Source organism: Lynx rufus, unplaced genomic scaffold (genome assembly GCF_022079265.1).
Source record: "Lynx rufus isolate CCGP_SWC_20201006 ecotype Redwood Valley unplaced genomic scaffold, mLynRuf1.p SCAF_8, whole genome shotgun sequence".
In the NCBI taxonomy this organism is placed as follows: Eukaryota; Metazoa; Chordata; class Mammalia; order Carnivora; family Felidae; genus Lynx; species Lynx rufus.
The window spans coordinates 89,242,761-89,265,446 of NW_025814896.1; the positions used below are offsets into that span (position 1 = coordinate 89,242,761).

General features: G+C 35.7%; 1 protein-coding gene across 1 annotated transcript in view; it reads right to left on the reverse strand.

Moving 5' to 3' along the window:
• Nucleotides 1-22,686, reverse strand: part of EXOC6B (exocyst complex component 6B) — a 612,716-nt gene that overhangs the window by 194,957 nt on the left and 395,073 nt on the right. The gene's annotated exons all lie outside the window — the stretch shown is intronic.

Genomic DNA, 22,686 nt, shown 5'->3' on the forward strand with positions numbered 1-22,686 from the left:
AATCTGTCTATTTATCCTTCCAGTTCTGTCAGTTTTTATTCATGCAGTTTGAAGATCTGTTACTGAGTGCAGACACCTTAAAGGTTCTGTACCATGCTCATTCTCTCCTTTCCTTCTGGGTCTCCAAGAACATAAGTGTTATACATTTATGTATGTATGTGTGTATGTATGTATTTATTTTGAGAGAGACAGAGACAGCATGAGTGGGGAAGGGGCACAGAGAGAAGAGAGAGAATCTTAACTAGTCTCTGTGCTGCCCACCAGAGCCAGATGTGGGGTTGGAACTAATAAAACTGCGAGATCATGACCTGAGCTGAAATCAGAGTTGGACACTCAACCGGCTGAGCCACCCAGGCACCCCAAGTGTTACGCCTTTCAACTGTGTTCTATCTCTCTTTTATGCCCTATTTCATTTTTTTAAATTAAAAGTACATTTTTTTTCTTTTTTCTATGCATTTACATTTTGGTGGTGTCTATAGACCATTGAGTTAAATTATCTTGACTTCTGCTTCATTGAATCTCTTATTAAACACATTTAATCCATTTTTAAGAGCTCACATAATGAGCTCTTCATTACAAACCCTGTATTTTGCTATTCTTAAACACACATTTGAGGGGCACCTGGGTGGTTCAGTCGATTAAGCGTCCGACTTCGGCTCAGGTCATGATCTCACGGTTCGTGGGTTCGAGCCCCACGTCAGGCTCTGTGCTGACAGCTCAGAGCCTGGAGCCTGCTTCGGATTCTGTGTCTCCCTCTCTCTCTGCCCCTCCCCTGCTCATGCTCTGTCTCTCTCTGTCTCTCAAAAATAAATAAATGTAAAAAAAAATTTTAAAAAAACACATTTGATTCCTAATATCTGTTCAAATAATCTTTTTTTGTGTTTTGTTCATTATTTCCTCTGTTTTCTTTAACATATGTATCAGTTATTTTGAAATCTCTACTAGCATATCTGGATTATCTAACGATCTGCTTCTATTGACTGTTTTAACTTTTGATTGCAGGTCAGTTTTTCTGCTTATTATCATGTTAAGAAACTTTGTTTCACATACCACACATTGCAGATAAGATGCTACAGAGGGGTTAGATTATGTTATCTTCCTCAGCAGAGTTTTGAGTTTTGTTCAGGCAGGTAGTGGATCCTCTCTCATTCTGTCATGCTTGTTTTTAAAGTTACAGTGGGTCTATTTTAATTTCATTCTTTATCTTAGGACCTTCTCCCTAATCCCTGCAAATGGCCTTACTGAATGTTTAAACAGAAATGCAAATGTTTAAACACAAAGGCCATGTGTTCATCAGGTCTCTGTGTGGGTCCAATCTTCAATGTCTCTGCTGTGCACTTTTAGAATATTTGCTCAGCTATCAATATTTCAGCAGCTGATGTCTTCTACAGCTCCAGAGTAGGCCCTAATTTATGAAACTTAGAAATTAGCCAGGGACTGAAGGAGAATTTTATAAAGATATTGGGGGGGGGGCTCTTTCTCTGTGTTTCTTTTTTCTTTGGTACCCTGTTCCTCTAAAACCTGTTGTAATTTACATCCCAAGAATTGATCCCTTCCTTTTTTGGACAATTCTTTTTCTATATTTTGTATATAAGTATACAGATATAAAAATATAAATATAAAAATATTTATGACTAAAGAATAAGTCTCACTCCCTCATTTGAGCTATGAGATCATACCCAGGACCCAAAGAACCTTTTTATTTATTTATTTTTTTATTTTTTTAAATTTTTTTTTTTCAACGTTTATTTATTTTTGGGACAGAGAGAGACAGAGCATGAACGGGGGAGGGGCAGAGAGAGAGGGAGACACAGAATCGGAAACAGGCTCCAGGCTCCGAGCCATCAGCCCAGAGCCTGACGCGGGGCTCGAACTCACGGACCGCGAGATCATGACCTGGCTGAAGTCGGACGCTTAACCGATTGCGCCACCCAGGCGCCCCGCAAAGAACCTTTTTAATTTACCAATATATACCAACCAGAAAAAAAAAAACTATAATAGCCATTTAAAGAACTTTGCCCTGGCCAATAATTTTATGTGCCCTTGTCTTGATTTCCATTATCAGTTTGGCAAACGTTTTTGCTTTATAATGAAAATGCATTCATATATGGCATTCATATATTCATATAAACTCAAATTCACAATAAAGGATTAAGAGTATATATAGCCAGTTAGTCAGTACATTCCCATTACAAAACAACAAAAATACCAGCGAATACACCTTGACTTGTATGTTCTACTGACATAGACGACAACAGGGTTAAATATGAAATTGCCAGTGTAAATATTAAATATTAAATATGTGATTTAATGAAAACAAACATTAAATACAGTGCCATGGAACACTGAATTTAACCTTTGCCTCAATTTTGTCATCTGTAAAGTAGGATTGTTATGATGGTTAAATAGAAACAATTCCTATGAGTATTTACCACACTACCTGGTACTGGTAAGTACTCAGTAAATGTCTTCTGATTATTATAATATTTATTCCTCTGATCCCGAGCATGGAAGACAGCTGAAAAGACACTGGGTATATCTGCTTAAAATGTAAGTATTTTTTGAGCTCATAATATTTTACTAACCATTTACGCCTTTTATAGAGTCAGATGATTTTCCTCTTTTTAACCAAAAAATTCTGTTCACGCAAAAAGTGGAAAGTATACTTCCCGTTCTGAAGCAAATCAAGGAGAACATGCAATTAAGTGCTAAACTGAGCAGAATAAACTCTAAGTGCTATATGATTTTAGAAGAAACGGTTATGAGGCCAAAACAGTCAGAGAAAGCTTCACAAAAGTGGTAAGGCTTACGGGGTGACCTTCGTTACATCCCAATAACAACAACATGGAAATGTTTTCAAGTGGCTTCCAATCTGAAATGAGGTCATATAAAGGACTCTACAAATAACAATTATTACTACACAAACCTCCATAGAATAAGAAGTCCTCAAATGAGAAATAAAAACTCTTCCTTTCTCTTTCCTCAATTCCTGTTCAGGTTAAAGGTCAACTTCATCAAGTCATCTCATTAACACAGAAATGTCTTTGAAGGGATTCAGTCCTTGCCATGCTTGACATTTCACCAGACTGCAACCAAGATGCCAAAGAATCAGATTCAAATATTAATGAGGAAAAGGTCACGATGAGGTAATCTCCAAAGTTCTATTAGTTCCTGTTTTCTGACCCTGTCCGATCCCCCTCTCCTTCTCCAGTCCTCGCTTACTACATACATTTACAATCACTGGCTTCATTTCAAGATATACCCTCTAAACTGTAATTTCACTTGAAGTGCATTTTAAGTGGAGGCCTCCCAGATGCTGATTTCTAATCCAAGGGTGATCTATAGAGGTATCGAGTTAAAATAAAAAGAAGAGAGAGAATCAACTAAAAACTATACTCAATTTTGATATTTAACTACCAGAACCAAAAAAAAAAAAAAAGGAAGAAAAATAGGAAGAAGAAAAAAGAAACACTCTCTTTCAAACTTTCCAATAAGCTATTTAATAATGTGACAAAGCAGAGTGTATTAAAATATTAACCAAAGCTTCCAGGAAAACCTCTATAATCTCAATTGTTTATTCAAGACCTTTACAAACCTCATAAAAAATTAAGTGGGCTTGGAAAAAACACACCACAGCCATAGGAGAAAGTTTACAAAACACAATGGTACAGACGCCTGACTGTCTGCCAGCCAGTCGCTTTTAACTTCCACATACAACTTATTACTCAGTTCCTAACTGGTCAATACCCTAAATAAGAGCATTTCTCCTCCCAAACACCTCATTAGCCTGAGTTTCTTTTTTGCTTTTTTGAGCTAACGTATCCTGTAGGTGCTTTGGTTCATTATTTTCTGCCAATACAAATACTTCATTTCAGAATATTTAAACCCTTAGGTTTTCTCTGAGGGAAATCATTTAAGATCTTCTTTACAACAATTTAATTAGCTCTGTACTTAATCTTACTATGGGAGAACAGTGCATGAGCCACCATGTCCATTTTATGGCAAGTCGTAGTGAAAGCAAGACAGGACTAGAGGGGATGTGATACACAGAGAAAGAGCCAGGACTTTGGTTCATACTAAATTAGGTTCAAATCCTGGCCCTGTCACTTCTGTGCCCTTTAAGGAAAGTTGTCTAATCTTGGTTAGACTTAGCTTGTTCATCAGTATAATGAAGATAATGACACCGACCTTGCAGAAATTTATGCAATAAATGGGATAACAGACTGTAGAGACCTATACAGTATCTGGCACATATTAGGGCCTCAATGAGTGGCAGGCAGTGTATTATAAAATATTCTTATCTTTGCGAGGAGTACTGCATATGGATCGAGGAAACTTTTAAATGAAAACTTGTTTGGGTCCCAGGCTGAATTAAATATTCCACATTTCCTGAAAAGTGGTTATAGAAAAATTCTATAACATGCAAATTCTAACGTGAGCTGGATTCAATCAACTTTCATACACGTAGAAATCCACTCTGAGTTCATCATGTTGTAGGAAATTGAGCATGAAATAGGAATATTTCACTCAGTCTCAGTTTGGGAGAGCAAATACTCTTAAACCATTTATGCCTAAGGAAACATGCTGCATATTCTCCCCATCCCCATCTTTCCCCTTCTGAATGGTCCTACAGGAGCCGTAAAGAGGAAACTTTTCATCACAGCGTATCTGTGTGAAAGCAACAAAATATGTTAACAATTAGAAAAGAGGAAACCTGAAAGACTGCCTTGTTAATTAAGGAACTCGCTATCAAAGAACTCATTAAAAGGTAATGAAACCAAATGGCTATTAAAATAAATACCCACTGAATAAAGATTGCCTGGCTAACAGCCCTTCAGTATAGTTTTTCACAAACACTCTCAATAGTAAAGAGCCAGAAAAAGATGAAAAGCCACAATAATGCTACAACCAAGACTGAAAAAACAGAGATGAAGTTATCCTAAAGTAGAAGGCAGAAGCTGAATTAAGAAAAATGTTCCTACATTTTCTACATTCAGAATACATCAAACACTCTGTAAAAGTCTTCTACAATCTATCCCTTGATCTCAGAGACACTGAGAATTACATAATACAGAACTAGGCAGCTGTTCCTCTCTATACTTGTTCCTCTGAGCCATTAAGTTAGAATGTGGCTTCCCCTATTCCTAGTACATCCCTCAACTACTTCCTGCCACCTAGCTTCTTTCTTAAATCGAAGTAGAAGCTGTGCATCTTGAAGAGATGACCTAAACTTATAGTTGAAGGCAAACTGTTGAAATATAATGTAATCTCAGAGGCGTAGTCCTTGAGTGAAGGAAGAACAAGAACGGAAGAATCTCTGTGACAGGACATGCTAGAAACTGACCATTTGCACTGTATCCCACAAGTTTAGAAACTTTTTAGAGATGCAGACAATGGTGACAGTAAGACACCACCTCCACTCAAAACAGAATATATGTGCAGACTATGTCAGTTGCCTGTTCATCATCCCTGCTCCCTTCTTCATTAACAAAATAATCCTTGGCAACATAAACAGAATATGACGTTTCTCAGCCTCGTCAGATATGGGAGGCAAATGATTTGAAAGCAGAAATGTCTTCAGAAGCCCTTTTGCCCGATCCTTCCTTTTTTCTGCTATCTAAATATGTGATGGCTAAAATTCTGCCTTAGAACTTTGAGAAAAAGGTTAAGAAATGACAAATACCTTAGCCCTGACATTCCTGAGCCTCTGTGTGATTATAATTTCTGGAACTGTTATTATGTAAGGAAATACAATCTTAGGTATGAAAGCCATTGAAGTTGATTAGCTGTAATAACTGGTAACTTAAAAGCCAGGAGAACCAGGAAATCAGAGGAGAGATGTGCATATCATTACATACATAAATAGTTTAGGGAAAGGATGAGACTGCCATTAAATGGGGAAGAAAAAAGGATGAAAGGCTGTCTACTACCCTTGTTTTCTGACAAGGATTCAATGTGTAAAGAACTACATCTGGGGTCAAGTAGGAGAATAAAATACCAGCACATGGCCCAAGTAAGAATGCCACAAAATGAAGAGAAAAAAAAAAAAAGGGCATAGCATCTGTGGTTATTTTACGTGTTAATTATATTTCATGTGTCAAGTTGACTGGGCCACGGGGTGCTCAGATATATGGTCAAACATTACACTGGGTGCATTTGTGACAGTATTTTCAGATGAGATTAACATTTAAGTCAATAGACTGAGTAAAGCAAATCCCCTCCCTAATGTGGATGGGCCTCATCCAATCAGTAGAAGGCCTGAATAGAACAAAAAGGCATATCCTCCTGTGAGGAAGAAGGAACTCCTGCCTAACTGCCTTGAACTGGGACATCAGTCTTTTCCAGACTTCAGACTTGAACTAAAAAACAGCTCTTACTGGGTCTTGAGCCTGCAGGCTTTCAATCCAGAATTTACACAAACTTCCTGAGTCTCCAGCTTAACAACTGCAGATCTCAGGACTCCTCAGACTCCATAATCATGTGGGCCAATTCCTACAATAAACCTTTCATACACACACACACACACACACACACACACACACACACACACACTATTGGTTCTGTTTCTCTGGAGAATCCTGACTAATACAGGATCCAAAAGACTTCTAGAATTCTCAAACCTCAGAAAAGTATGTATTAGAGGATACAAAGAAAACTTTCAAGAAACTCTTTGATATCATCATCTAAAAGGTGGAATAAATCATTTTCAATAAAAGAGGAGCATAAAGCAATAAGGAGAAAATAGTGTGAGGTGAAATAACATGACAAATCCAAGAGTCAGCAGGAATTACAAAGAGATGGATAAGATAAAAGGACACCAAAAGCACAGTAACTAAATTAAATTCCATACGAGAGGGAATAAGTGCAGGATTTGCACTAAGGAAAATTAACCAAGTTATATGGAAAACAAACATGAGACCTTCTCTCCCAGAACTTGGACAACTGGTCTAAAGCTAAAAATTATAAGAGAGAAGATGATCAGTTTGAACAAAGAAGATAAAGTTAACTTCAGGTCAACTGATGTTTGTAACGGGGAGCCAAGAAAAAAAATGAAACATCAAGAATAATCAAGGGGCACCAGGGTGGCTCAGTCAGTTAAGCACCAGACTCTTGATTTTGGCTCAGGTCACAATCTCGCAGTTTGTAGGAGTGAGCCCTGTGTCTGGCTCCATGTTGACAGTGTGGAGCCTGGTTGGGATTTTCTCTCTCCCTCTCTCTCTGCCCCTCCCCCATTTGTGCATTCATGCATGTGTGTTCTCTCTCCCCCTCTCTCTGTCAAAATAAATAAATAAACATTTTTAAATGCTGGAATAATAATACTAATCTTGATCTAAAACACTGCAACATATTAAAACTATAGCAGAGGAAGAGGGAGATAATGCAAATGTGTGATAAACCGCTTATATTATGTCACATATGAAAATTTTCACACTAATTCTAACACTTGGAGAATTACAAATTTAAGAGTATTTTGGAAAAAATGAAAGGACTTATGTTTTTCAAAGCTCTGGGGATGTGCAAAAGCTATAAAATATGGCATATGTACCAAAACAAACAAAAGAAAATTTAAAAAGAGAAAGAACAAAACAACACACTCATAACCAAATAAATAACACAATAATTGTATATTGTTTAAATTATCTTATTAAAAGACAAAGGCAAGACCAAAAAATTGATGAAACTGACAGATAAAATAATGGGTAAAGAGAGAGAGGGAAGCATAAGTCTCATAAGAGACTTTTTTTAAATCTTTTTTTATGTTTATTTATTTTTGAGAGAAAGAGAGACAGAATGCTAGCAGGGAAGGGGCAGAGAGAGGGGGAGAAACAGAATCTGAAGCAGGCTCCAGGCTCTGAGATGTCAGCACAGAGCCTGACATGGGGCTCAAACCCACGAACTGCAAGATCATGACCTGAGCCAAAGTTGGACACTTAACCGACTGAGCCACCCAGGCGCCCCAGCAAACCATAAGACTCTTAGTGATAGAGAACAAACTGAGGGTTGATGGAGGGAAGTGGGTTAAATGGGTGATGGGTATTAAGGAGCGCACTTGCTATAATGAGCACTGGGCATTATATGTAAGTGATGAATCACTAAATCTACTCTTGAAACTGGTATTACACTATATGTTAACTAACTAGAATTTAAATAACAATTTGAAAAAAATAATGGGTAAATATACATAAGGAAAAAGCAAATGTAAATGAAGAGGCAGTAATATATTGATAACAGATAAATTCAAATTCAAGGGGCTCACCAGTGGTAGGTAATGGGGAAATGATCAATAAAAGACCAAAAAATGCCAGTGACAATACCAAATGTTGGCAAGAATTTAGAGTAACCATAACTCTCATACTATGGTTTTAGAGACGTAAAATGGTCTGGTTACCATCAAAGACCACTTGGCAGTTTCTTAACAACGTTAAAACCATACATTTATTTACCATTTGACACCAATTACAAATTAAAATAAAACTGAACACATGAATTCATTCTTAACATCAAAAAAAATAGAGAAAATTAGACACTATGAGCTTCCCAACTTAACACAATTAGAAATATACGTATGTATTTATCAAGTATTTTTGACAAAGTTACATCTATATTTAACCACCGGTTTAAAGAAAATACGGAGCTCAGAGGACCATGTTAAGTGACATCATAGTGATGTACCATGGGACACCCTGCAAAATAAGTAGGTGGTTTTCTTTAACAAATAATGGACAAAGAATTAAAAAAAATGTAGAGTGTGTACAGATAAAAAGAGACTTAGGAGCCTTCCAATTACAACGCAGCTGATGTAAAACAAATCTTCCCACCAAGACCCACTGTAAAACTTGATAAAATAACACAAACAAAACAAAATAAAAACAGCTGTTTGAAGGCATCAAAGAGCAATGAAGGACGCAAAGATTTAAGGAAACAAAAGAGAAAAGTTAAACGGTGGAATTTCTCTCATGTTTCTTCCCTTTGGGGCATTTGCTTATTCCCAACACAGAATTCGGAGGCTGAGAAGGAAAGTGGAGCTGCTCAATGATGTGGAGTCAAATAATAATGGATTTAGCACTCTTACTTCAGGTCCTCAGACACAAAGACAGTCAAAATTAGGGAATAAGATGATGTTGGAGGAAAGCGTACTGTAGAGATTGACATTCCTTCTATTGTTTCCTTTTACTTGATCCTAAACTGTAAGGGGGCATGAAACACAACAATCAGGAAGAATCAGCTAAGAGGTGAGAAAGCTAAGTAGAATTTAAGCAGTCTCGTGGGGCTAGACAGAGGTTTGGAGATCAAGATCCACCAAGGAATAAGGGCACTGGCAAACAGGCCAAGATCCAGGTTGAAATTCCAACAGGACCATACCTTATGATTACGTGCAAACCAGAAACAGACTAATCTTTACAAAGCCTTAAGGATAGCCTAGTTTGCAGTGAGAATACATGGTCCAGAACTTAAAAAAAAAATTATCAGAAGTATCAAAAGACAGAAATATATCATGAGAGGGGGTGGGGCAAAACAAGATAAAAAATAGAAAACAAAAACAAACCCTTGGATAATTCAGATATTGTAATTACCGTGTGAAATAATGTTTATAAAATTGGTAATAAGAGAATTTTACTAGAGATCTGAGATCTATCAATAGAAAATTGATAAGAATTCTAAACTGAAAAACACAATTTCTGAAGCTGAGAACCCAAAATATGTTTTTAATGACATATAAGACATGGCAGAAGAAAGGATTTATATACTAGAAGATAGGTCCAACAAAATATTCAGACTCCGGCAAAGAAAGAAAACTAGATGTATAAAACAAAGTGTTTTAAGAAACATATGAAACAAAGTAAAAGAGCTAATAAAGTGTAACTGAAGTCCTAGGAAGAAAGTAAAAGAAGAGAGAACTGGACAGAAGAAATAGTTGATGAGATACTGGCTGGGAATTTTTCAAAACAAATGAAGGACATTAAGCCCCAAATCCAAGAAGCTCTATGAACGTCAAATAAAATAAACAAGAAGAGTCCCACATCTAGAAACATTTTAACACAAATAAAGAAAATTAAAGGAAAAAAGAAAACATTCCTTTCTATTCCTAGTTGCCTGAGTGTTTTTGCCACAAGAGTGTTGGATTTTTTTTAAATCATTTATCTGCAAAATTGTAACAATAACATGGTATTCTTCCTTCACTCATTAATGTAGTGTATTACCTGACTGCTTCTGTGACAGTGGGCGAGTATTATATTCCTAGGTAAGATCCCAGTTGGTCAGGGTGCATAATACTTTCAATACTGTTGGATTCACTTCACTAGTAATTTGTTGAGGGTTTGTGGTTATGTATTGATGTAGAATACTGGCCTGTAATTTTCTTTTCTAGTGATGTCTTTATTTGGCTTTGGTATCAGGGTAATGCTGCTGTCCTAGAATGAGGAAGTGTTCCCTGCTCTTATATTTTTTGGAAGAGTTTAAGAAGAATTGGTATTAATTCGTTTTAAATGTTTGGTAGAATTCACCAGTGAAACCACCTGGTCCTGGACTTTTTTGGGAGGTTTTTGATTACTAATTCAATCTCTTTACTTATTATAGGTCTATTATAATTTTCTTTCTTCTGGAACCAGTTTAGGTAAAGTGTGTTTCTATAATTTTGCTCTTTTCATCTAGGTCACCTTTATGTTGTCATAAATTACATTTTTTACACACTTATACATACTATGCACCCAGTAAGACAGATTTGTAATTCTTGTTATGCATTTGTGTTTTAAATCAAGTAGTAATACAAAGTAGAGGTACAAATCAAAAATACAATAATACTGACTCTTATATGTATTTACCTTTACTGGAAATCTTCACTTCTTTATACAGCTTCAAGTTACTGGCTAGTGCCCTTTCATTTAAACCTAAAGGAACCCCTTTAGCATTTCTTGTTCTTAAAGGGGATGAACTTCTTCAGCTTTTATCTAGATATGTCAGTTTATCTAGATATGTTTTCAATTTCATTTTTGAAGGACAGTTTGTCAAATACAGAATTCTTGGTTAATAAGGTTTTCTTTCTTTTCTTTTTTTTCTTTCAGCTCTTTGAATATATAAACCTACTGCCTTCTGTTCTCCAAAGTTTCCGCTGAGAAAACTGGGATAATTTGAGCATGAGGTAGCCCTTAGACAGGTTAGAAGAAACATACACAATACTTTGTGTAGGAGATGTGCTTTGACCCCTCTGCAGTCAGTAAACAGGGACCCACGTTCGGGAAATGGGCTGCAGCTGCTTCAAGACAACCAACTTGCTTGGTGGGAAAGCGGGGAAAGGGCAAGTAAAAACACCACACAGATTTCCTGTTATCAGACTGCCTTTTTCTTAACTCAGCATTCATGTGGTCAATGTTTTTGTGGTGGGATGAGAGTTTGGAGCTGCCCACTCCACCATTTTCCTGATATCCCTCCCAGAGGTGACTCTTCTTAATTCAAGCAGCCATGTCACAACTGTATGTCACAGATGAGAGTTCCCCAAACTGGTTTACAGAGACAGGTTCCATGGTTCTTGATGGGACATTTTCCACACTTTTGTGACTGTCTAAAAACATAAGTTAATTGTGGTTTGTTTTATCTGAATGCTTGTTTTTATAACTGAAAACCATTATATGATTTCAGTGTTTGGCCTTGCATTTGTATTTACAATTACCTTGGTATCAAGTAACAGGATATTTTTGCTATGAGCAAAAGGGCAGACATGGACCTTTATGCAACTGTATCAAGTCAAACTAGGTTATCGCACAGTATAAAAAAGTTTCACAATAGGTTAACCAGACAAAATTGGCAGAAAAGTCATACATTGCACGTGACTCTGAAAATCCTGCATTGACACTTAGTACTATTCATGGTGTATGTAGCGACTTAGCTTTAGCAAAACCATAAAATTGACGTTATTAAGGTAATATTGTTAATTTTAATTTTATTCATCATAAATTTTTATATTTAAGTTGTAAATCTGTTTTAGGTGATAATTATATAAGGATTGTATGGATAAGGTATTTATCTCTACTTTGTTTACATACATATAGGTAGCACTATCCAAAAAATGGGAAGAATTTAAGAGACCAAGAAATTTTAACTCTGGCAATATGGCAGACTGAGCTGACACGAAACATAGAAATTATGGATTCCATATCATAGCATGTTTTAGTTAAAAAACTGAGTTTGAAAGAAAAGGAAATATCCATGTACTAGGAAAAACAACAACAACAACAAACCCAAAACCTAACTAAATTTTGCTCAGATCTCAGGAGGACATGAGGCCAGAATTACCTAACAGCTACATATTGGGCTTTAATATCAATATGGGGATAGACCTCAGCTTCCACAGAGGAATGGAGATATAAACTAGACAGTGTCCCACTGTCTTAGCTCAAGCTGTTACAACGAAGTACAATAGGCTGGGTGGCTTATAAATATTAGAAATTTATTTCTCATAGTTCTGGAGACTAGAAACCCAAGATCAGGATGCCAGCACGACTGGGTTTTGCTGAGTTGCAAACTCTTCTGAGTTGCAGACTGACAACCTCACACCGTATCCTCCCATGGTGGGAAGAAAACAAGCTAGCTCTCTAGCCTCTTCTTATAAAGGCACTAAGATTTAGATTTCAATATATGAATTTTAGGGGGACACAAATATTAAGTCCGTAACACCTGCCTACTTCTGAGACCTCGAAAGGCTACCCTTTCAGGGAGAAGAGATCATATTAAAGTGACATGGAAGCTTTGTTTTTAAGTGCATATAAAGTTATCCACTTGGTGTTGGGGAAAAAATATTCTTCCACAAGAAGTTAAAATCCAAATATTGGTGTGCTGTCAGAATTTATAATCGTCACATACTACAAAGAATCCCTAAGCTGAAATATGAACAAAAACTGATCCTGGATCAGTGAAACTCCTGAGACCATCAGGAAAAACAAATGTAAAAGAGCTCTACAGGGGCATTTTTATTAATATAGGAAATATACATTCCCATGGAAAAACAATTCTTGTAAAAAATAAACTCATAATCAAAAATTTAAAACTACATAAAAAAATGATTTTTCATGAGGTAGAGTCTAAAGATCAACAAAATGAGGAAAAAGCATAGGCAGAGACCTGAGATAAAAGAACTTTTTGAAAGTTAAAATAAAAGATATATTTAAGATGACAAGAGAAAAGGAATTTAAATAATCACAAAATAATAGAACACTATGAACAGACAGATATGGAAAAAAAAAAACCAAATAGGACCTCTAGAAAAATACACACTGAAATTTAAAATTCAATGTATTATATAAACAACAGATTCGACTACAAGACAGATCTGATGAATTACCTAAAATATAAGACAGAGATATAAAAAGACAAAAATCTTCAAAGTTGTGAGAAAGAAAAGACAAGTTTCCTATAAAGGAACAATAAATAAGGCTGACAGCAACAAGAAGAAGCTAGAAGATAACAGAATAATATCTTCAAAAGGCAGAAGGAAGGCTCATCTGGGTGGCTGTCAGTTAAGCATCAGATTCTTGATTTCGGCTCAGTCCATGATCTTATGGTTTGTGAGTTTGAGCCCCACATCAGACTTTGTGCTGACAGCGTGCAACCTGTCTGGGATTCTCTCTCTTTCCCTCTCTCTGCTCTTCCCCCACTTTCTCTCTCTCTTTCAAAATAGAGACATAAAAAAAAAAAGCAGAAGGAAAATAAGGTTTAAATCAGAGTTCTAACCCTAGCTAGAGATGAAAACTGAGGTAGAATAAGAACACTTCAGATAAGAGGGGCTCATCCATCACTTAAGTCTGAGAACAGTGATCAAGGTAACAACCAGAAGCAAAATAATAAATTATTTTTTATTATTAATAAGTATTTTTAAAATAAAATTTAAAAGTAATTGATCTAGGATTGCTCTGACCAGAGTTGAGTAGAAGAGGATACAGTTCTAGATCAGTAACATTCTTAAATTTCAGCATACATCAGAATTCCCTGGAGGACTTATTAAAACAGATTGCTAGGGCAAAAGCTTGAGTTTCTGATTCAGTAATGTCTGGGATGGGGCCCAAGATTTTGGATTTTTTCAACAAGTTCTATGATGATGTTGACACCAGTCTTCCAGGGACCCCATTTTGAAAACTGTTAAGAAATATTCTTCTACAATACCTTAGATCAATTGAGCTTTTTGGTAGACCTAACGTCTTACTTATTTAACCTGAACTCAGTCCACTCAAATTCTCAAGTCTTTATAGGCACTGTTGATTTGAATAACTTACTAAACACTCCCACTCCTTGTTTTCTATCTGTATTGAAAACATCAACAAAAAGCATGTTCTACATGGTAGATCGTTAATAACATATTCATCTATGAAAGACAGCATATTATTCTTCGTATTTTAGCTTCAGCTCATCAAGCTAAAGAGAGTTGCAGACCGTGGTCTTCTCTAATTTATAAGTGAGCCAGTTTCTGAGATCTCTTGGTGTCCTTTCTCTGACATTAAGAGAACTCAAAGACTCTGTCTGCACAGAGTATTCTTCAAATTATTTTTTTTAATCCCATAACAACAGAATTGTAAAGAATGTAAAAAAAAAAACAACAAAAAACAAAAACACAATGAATCAACTACATAATGCTTTCCAAAAACTTTTAAAAAATAACTGTTGGCTCCTCAACTATATGAATAGTTTATCTAATTGTCCAATTACTAGTTGTCCAAAAAAAGTTTTATAAATACTCATCTGAAACTGAAAAAAAAAAATCACTTTCAAGTTTGAGTGCTTGACTCCAGTTAGCTAATGAGACAAGAAGACAAAGAACCCTGCCATTTCCACGTGACATGGACAGAGGCCCTCTGTGCAGGGATATATTAATATGCTGAGAGAACAGCCTATCAGAGAACAGATGCGCTCAGTGTCAATCGGTTAAACTTTAGAAATTAGTGACCTTCACTAGCTTTGCTTAGTTATTTTTTGTGCCAACTTCTTCAGTACCACAGTTCAATTCAAGTCAGACAGACAGACCTAAGACAAATCCTAAGAATACAATCCCCAAGTCTATAAAAATTTACCAGTTTGCTGAAATTGCCCAGCTCTGCTCACATTTACCACAATTCAAGATGCTTTGCTTCGCAGAGGATCAACAGTCAAGACAACTACTAGATTACAATATAACTTTTAGGATAGTTCTTTTTTTCCCTAATGTAAGACTCTATGTCCACTGCCTTGACTGAATTAACCTGGTAATAAGTACTCTCCTGTCACTGAACTGGTGAAAATCTTTTTGGAATTGATATGAACATGCTGTGTTTTTATGTATCTTTCTTTTATGAAACATAATCAACTGCTATAGCAACCCTGAGGGATCCTTAAGTTTCCGGTACTCGCTCATATTATCAAGTCAGGAAAGATAATGGGCCCTAAGGCTCTCTATTCAATTTAAGAAGGCAAGTCTTCAGACTATCGCTTTTGCCCAATCTTCTAAATTTAGCTATGGAGTTCTGAAAGTTTACAAATCAAAGAACAAACAAAGGAAAAGATGCTGAGCCTGGGGTCCTGCAAAGAATACAGTGATCAAAGCCCAAATCACTGCGCTTGTTGCAAAAAAAAAAAAAAAAAAAAAAAAACCACCACCAACAACAACAAAAAAGGCAGTAGGGGAAAGAAGCAAAGTTTTCTCAGGTTAAAACAAAAAACTATGTCTGAAGTGTCTTGAAAACTCTTGAAAATGTACTGACACTATAGTTTGAAATGTCTGGAAGACTTTCCATGTATTTTTTGACTGTATTCAATCACAGACAGATGGTACAGCTCACTGTCCAAAGTGTGACCAACAAGTTTAGATCCCAGCTTCTAGAATTAACCATCCCAAGGTGAAAACCAATTGAATAAAACCGTTGCAGAACACTGCTTCACTACACTAATGAGGAGCACTAGGTAGCACAAAGTGCAATTCTGACTACTGGCGCTGACCTTACAACAAAGCAATTAGGATCCCGGAATGTGAAAAACAGTACCACTATATATGGTACATACGCAATACTGCCAAACAGCAACAATCGTTTTTACTCTGTATCTTTCATTAGCAAAGTGCAGAGAAAAAGTGATTTTTTTTTTCCAGGAGATTTTGGAGTCTTAGCGTTTTCAGGATTCTAGAGGTGAAATCAAAAACTCTGAGCAATATTGATTTATCAGACAACTTACATTAGGTTATGCTGCAGTAACAAATAATTCCCAAATCTTCGTGGCTTACAACTACAAAGATTTATTTCACGTTACATGTCAGCCAGGGCAGGCTGAGGAAGCAGCACATGCTTCCTGGCAGAGGGAAGACAGCCACGGCAGAACAATGTAATGTTTGTTAGGGATTCTGCTTGGAGGTGATAGCCATCCCTCTGTTCACATTTCATTGGACACAGCAAGTCACACGGCCAAGCTTGAGATCACTGGGTGGAGAATTAGATTTCTCACACCCTACTCCCCAGAGGTGATAACCTGAAAATCCTATCCAATCATGCCAAAAGAGTCACAAAAAAAGTCCATAATCCTGTAACAGACTCTACTTCAAGTCCAGATCTGGCACCTTTTACTCTGGAGACCAACAAACTAAAATGACAAGTTAGCTGCCCCTCAAACATCCAGCATATAATTGTAGAATGGGAATACTACAACTAGAATAAACCTTCAATTCAGAAAGGGGAAGACAGGAAACATACAGCCGTCTCTTATCCGTGTGAATTCTGAAACTCTGCTGGGCCGAAGATGTAAGAGCCGCTTGCCCCCAGGGTGGAGAACATTCCTTAATCATTTCTTAATCTGCTTTCCTGTAGCTGCTTCCTCACTCACTGTACTCTGAGGCTGCTGGCTCTGCCCTCTGGGAAGTCATTCGTTTTTCTTGATCCTCACTGCCTACTCACTTTCATTGAATCTGAAGTTTTAACAAAACTGTGCGAGTGTTAGCTCTGATGTGGTCTTTAGGAGACACCTGAAATATAATGGGCTTCTGTGGATCCAAATAATTTTCAGTTATATATTTTATCAGTTGAAAATGAGGAAGAGTTAAATATGTTGACTCTTCAATTCCTGGAATTTCTAGATTCTCCCTATTCCCTTTATACCCTGCTTATAAACAGGCCAATTCTTTCCTGAGTTTATCTCCATTTGTAAACAAATGAAGCCAGTGGCAACCAAAGAACATTGGTCCATTTTTTCTCCCAAAGTCTCCTAATGCCTAATACCACATATTAAATCTGGTATATTATCTGATTTCCAGTTACCTCAGGTGACAATTTCACCAAAAGTTCTATCATGGAAGCCACCTTCTGCCTAGCTCCACAGTCAATGTCATATATTTTAGGTGTTTTTCTACGTCTGTGTATTACAGCAGTATCCCATTTACTTATCAACTTCTGTGTCAGTCAGCTTACACTCTGTTACGATACATTAACAACCCCTAAATCTCAGTGATTTACAAGCAAGGCTTATTCCTCACCCAAATTATTGTTGGCTAGGGATCAGCTGCTCTACTTACTGTCATTTTTATTCTAGAACCAAGTTGGAAATGGGGCAGCTACCGTTGGGGACATTCAGTGCACATGGCAGAGGGGAAGGCTGGAAGAAGCACAGAATGGCTCTTAAAGCTTCCTCTTAGACGTAGCATATGAAAAACTTCCATTTCACTAGCCAGAGCAAGTCATATGGCTGAACCTAACACAGGGCAGGGAACTGAATAACTGTGAATGATACAATCTACTAAAATAATTTATCATAACAGATTGAATGAGGAAGCAGGTTTAAGAATTCAGCTGTCTTCTACTAAACCAGACAAGAAAGAGATTGGCAAAAATGTAAAACAATGCTGCTCTGAAAAAGTACTTTGTTTAGAAAATAGTCATTTTTCATTAAAATGTTTTTCGCATTATCATATTGGATTTATTATTGCTCTTTAAAATAAAATAATAAATACTTAAAAGACTTCTAAGACAATTCCTAATATAGCATATATCGATAGATGTAATGCAAATAAACAAAAGTCCTTTGGTGTCCTCAGTAACATGGGGGAGTATGAATAGTTCCCCAAACCAGAAAGTTTAAGAACTGCTGCTCTGTAGGACAAACAACAGTAATAATCCAAGGACTGGTTGGATTAAAATAGATGCAGTTTGATGGGGCACCTGGGTGGCTCAGTCAGTTAAGCGTCCAACTTCAGCTCAGGTCATGGTCTCACAACTCATGAGTTGGAGACCTGCGTTGGGCTCTGTGATGACAGCTCAGAGCCTGGAGCCTGCTTCAGATTCTGTGTCTCCCTGTCTCTCTGCCCCTCCCTGCTTGTGCGCTCTCTCTCTCTCAAATATAAATAAACACTAAAAAAAAATTTTTAATAGATGCAGTTTGAAAATCACAGGGCCTGGCACAGAGTACACATTTACTAAATATTAAATATTATTGTTACTAATGATAAGAACTAAAGGGATGAAAAGTCAATGAAAATAAGAGAAGATTCTTTCATAAATACAATATTCAACTCTTAAATCACAAAAGAACAATTTTTTTATTTTAACAAAAGGAAAATTCCTAAGGAATGTATAAATCAACTGTTACATTAGTGGCTCACTGATGACAAAAGCAATGCATCACTGTGGTAAAAAAAAACAAAAAAAACAAAAAAAAACCTCCTCAAACATTATAGAAATACTGAACAAAGAAAAACAAAGTCCCTTATAATCCTACATTGAAGAGATAATGGATTTCAAACCTTGCATTTACCTCTGGAATTTTTTTTCTAACCAATATACCCTGCAGATACACAAACACACATACACACAAAGATTCTGGAAAAATGAGATCACACTAGATAAACTTACTTGTAACATACTTTTAAAAAATTTAATGTGTATCTTAAATAAATTTTAATGTGCATTTGTACTGATCTATATATTTCATTACTTGGATGTATCAATATTTATTTAAGTGCTGACTGCTTCAATATCACCACTTTAAAAAATGCTATCTTAACATCCTTACAGATATATTGTTGCCTATTTGTGATGATGCCTTGAAAATAATATATGACAATGAAATTTTAAGTAAAAGGGTGGAGATACAGAATTTTAATAAATGAAGTCAACTGCCTAACAAAAATTCATATTCTAACAAACAGTGCTTTCTTTGGTCACAACGTTGCGAAGACTGGGTATTTTCGATCATTACTCATATGACATATGAAAAATCTCACTGATACTTTCATTTGCATTTCTATAATCATGAGCACAAGGATACTTACTTATTGGCCTTTGTATTTCTTTTTGCGATATGCACATTTTTCTTCTAATTTTTAATTACACTGTCATTATAAAAGATTCAAAATAATGAAGAATTTAATAGAGCAAAGTGTGAAAATTCTTCACATTTACTCACCAGACAAACTCCCTTCCAGAGGTTACCTATCAGCACGGAATACATTCTTCCAGTCTGGCTTGTATGCATTTTCATACATGCGCAAGTGCATATATTTCTTCTTAAAACATGAAATCATAATAAATTTCCTGTTGTATAACTCAATCTTATCAAATAGGAACTTACCACATCACTGTGTTCTTTTAAAAGGTTAAGTATTATTCCAAGTACTTACTATGCTATATACTATAATTTACCTTATAAGCCCCCTATTCATGGGCATCTGAATTGTTTTCAATTTTTTATGTAACAATGTTGCAATTAATATTTATGTATATTGATTTTCAATGGGTACAAGATGAAACTGTGGACTATATGAACGTGCACTTTTAAGTTTTACTAGATACTGGTAGGGTGTGTTCCAAAAGGGCTTTTTATCATGAAAATGTAGGAGAGAACTGATTTTCCTGTCTTTTATCAGTCTTTATCAGTTATGCTCATAGGATAGAAAAATATTATTGTGATTTTAAACTTCATTTCTCTGATTACTAATGAGGGCTGAAAATCTTTTCATTTACTCACCAGTCATTTCTAGTTCTTCTTTTGTAAAACATTCACATATATTCTTTCCCCATTTTTCTATTGAGCTTCTTCTTAATAATTTACAAGATCTAGATCTTAATCTTTGTTATGTATAAATATTCTCTTGGTTTGTCTTTAATTATCTAGAGTTATCTTTAATTCTCAATTGTAGTATCTTGCATCATATATGAATTTCAACTTTTATGTGGTCAAGCACTTTAAAAATGTAATTTTGGTCTATTTTGCATCATTGTTATCTTTTTCTATTGCTACACTTCACTATTTTAGATGTTATTGTTTTAAACTGATTATTTCATACCCTGAATCTTTCTATACAGGATTATTGTTTTTTCTTTCTGCTAATAATTTGGTTTTCTTCTAGGTCCCTCATAAAATTTCAGTGTTTCCTCTTATATGTTGTACATACTTCTTGTCATATTTATTTCTATGTATTTTATCATTTTTCTTACAGTTGTGAATGCAATCCATTTTCATCACATTTTGTTATATAGTATAAGGTAGAGACAAAGCTGAAGAACATGATATGTAACATTGTATTGGGGACTATTACTAAACTCTCACTAATTCTAATATGTTTGCAATTGGTTGTCTTGGCTTGTTTCAAATGGACAATTACGTGGTCTACAAACAACTTTCTCACATCCTTTCCAACAGTCCCACTGCTTATTATTTTTCCTGTCTTACTGCACTGGCTCAGACCTCCTGAAAAATACTGAATGACCGTGGTGACAATGGGCTTGTTTGTTCTACCTCTGGCATAATAGGATGTTTCTAATGTTTCACCATTAAACATGATGTTTGTTCCATATCCCTGGTAAACAGCATCTATCAAATTAATGAAGTTTCTGTTCATTATTAGCTTGTTCAGTTTCTATTAGGAATGTCTGTTAAAGTACATCAAATGTTAAACTGTTGATTTCATGTTAAAGTATTAAATTGTTTTCAATATTTGAGAGATGATCATACAGTTTTTCCCTTTTAATCTTCCTGTGTACTGTGTATTTTATTTTAACAATGTGATATATACCTTTCTTATCTAATTTTGAGGTTGTTTGCCTTAAGTTCTATGTTATATAATGTTAATATTGCTTTCTTTTTCTTAAATCTGGCTGGAATATTTGCTCACACATTTCTTTTATATCTTTCTATCCTGTTTTATTTGAGTGGTATTTCTTGTAAACAACACAAAGTCAAATTTTTATTTAAGGCAAATCTCATAGTCTCTATGTTTAAAAGACAATTTTACTATTTTTACATTAATGTCGTTTTTGACACATTTGGACTTACTACCATCATCTTATTTCATATTTTCTCTCTAATCACACTTTGTTTTTAACTTCTCCTAATCTGGATCAGTTAAATTTTCCTGTTTATGTTTCTCCCTCTGCTGCTATACGTTTTTGCTTTAATATTTTTATTTTGTTTAATGTTTACTCATTTTTGAGAGAGACAGAGTGCAAGCAGGGGAGGGGCAGAAAGACAGGGAGACACAGAATCTGAAGCAGGCTCCAGGCTCTGAGCTGTCAGCACAGAGCCTGACGTGGGGCTCGAACCCAGGAACCACACAATCCTGACCTGAGCCAAGGTCAGTCACTCAAATGACTGAGCCACCCACGCGCCCCTGTTTTAATATTTTTAGTCGCTACCCTGAAATTTTAAAACATTTAAAAGGTGTATTTCAGTTATTATCTAAAGATAATCAACACTGAGAGTCTCCAGTGGGATAAGACAAAAATCTTGGATGTTTTCTCTTACTTTTCTCCAAACTAGTATCTACTGCATGTTGACATTATCTGAGATTCGTCATTTACAATACACATGAATATCATTTAGTTTTAACTATGAATTTACTAGTTTCTATGCTCATTGTTCTTGCCTGGATTTATGTTAAACTTTGCCAACATACATTCCTTAGTGATTTCACAGAATGATGGAAAGTTTCTGAGTTCCACATCCTACAATGTCTTTCTTTTGCTATGCTGCTTTAAATACCAGTTCAGGCATAATAGAAGTCTAATTCCAAAATGATTTCCCTTCAGAAACTTAACAATACTCATTTTCTTCTAGTATCCAATGTTGCTAATACTCATTTATCCAAGCTTACTAGAGCATCCTTCAGCTGTTTCTATTCTATTTAGCTAATATATTGAGTTTTAAAAAATTCATTTAGCATATTTTTAATTTTTACATTTCCATTCTTTTAAATTTCTCTGAGGATATTAATTAAACTTACTTTTGGAAGTTCTTTTAAGTCAGATGTTAGTTCTTCTCTTTGTCATTGAGTGCCTACCCTTCATGTTGTTGGTTTCCTCAATTACTGGCTTGATTTGTCTATTCATCTTTGTATTTAGGAATCCATTTATCTTTCTATTAATGCTGGTTACATCTACAGTAGGATGGGACATGTTTCTGGGGAGAGTGGACTGACAGTTTATATTCAGGCTGTGAGTGACTCCCATCTCTCCTTAAAAGGGCATTATCTACATAGAGATTGCCTTATCAAGTCAGCTGTGATATCCAAACACTTTGTTAGACACATGAGCCACTTCTCAGTTGTCCACTGAAAAGAAGTAGGAGAGGGTTAGAGAGCCAATGGGTCAACTTGTTTCCAAAAAAAAATCACACTGACAATTGTCCCAGAGTCAATTCTCTATTCGTGTCAATAGTGTTGAATAAGAATTACCAGAACAGATATTTATTATA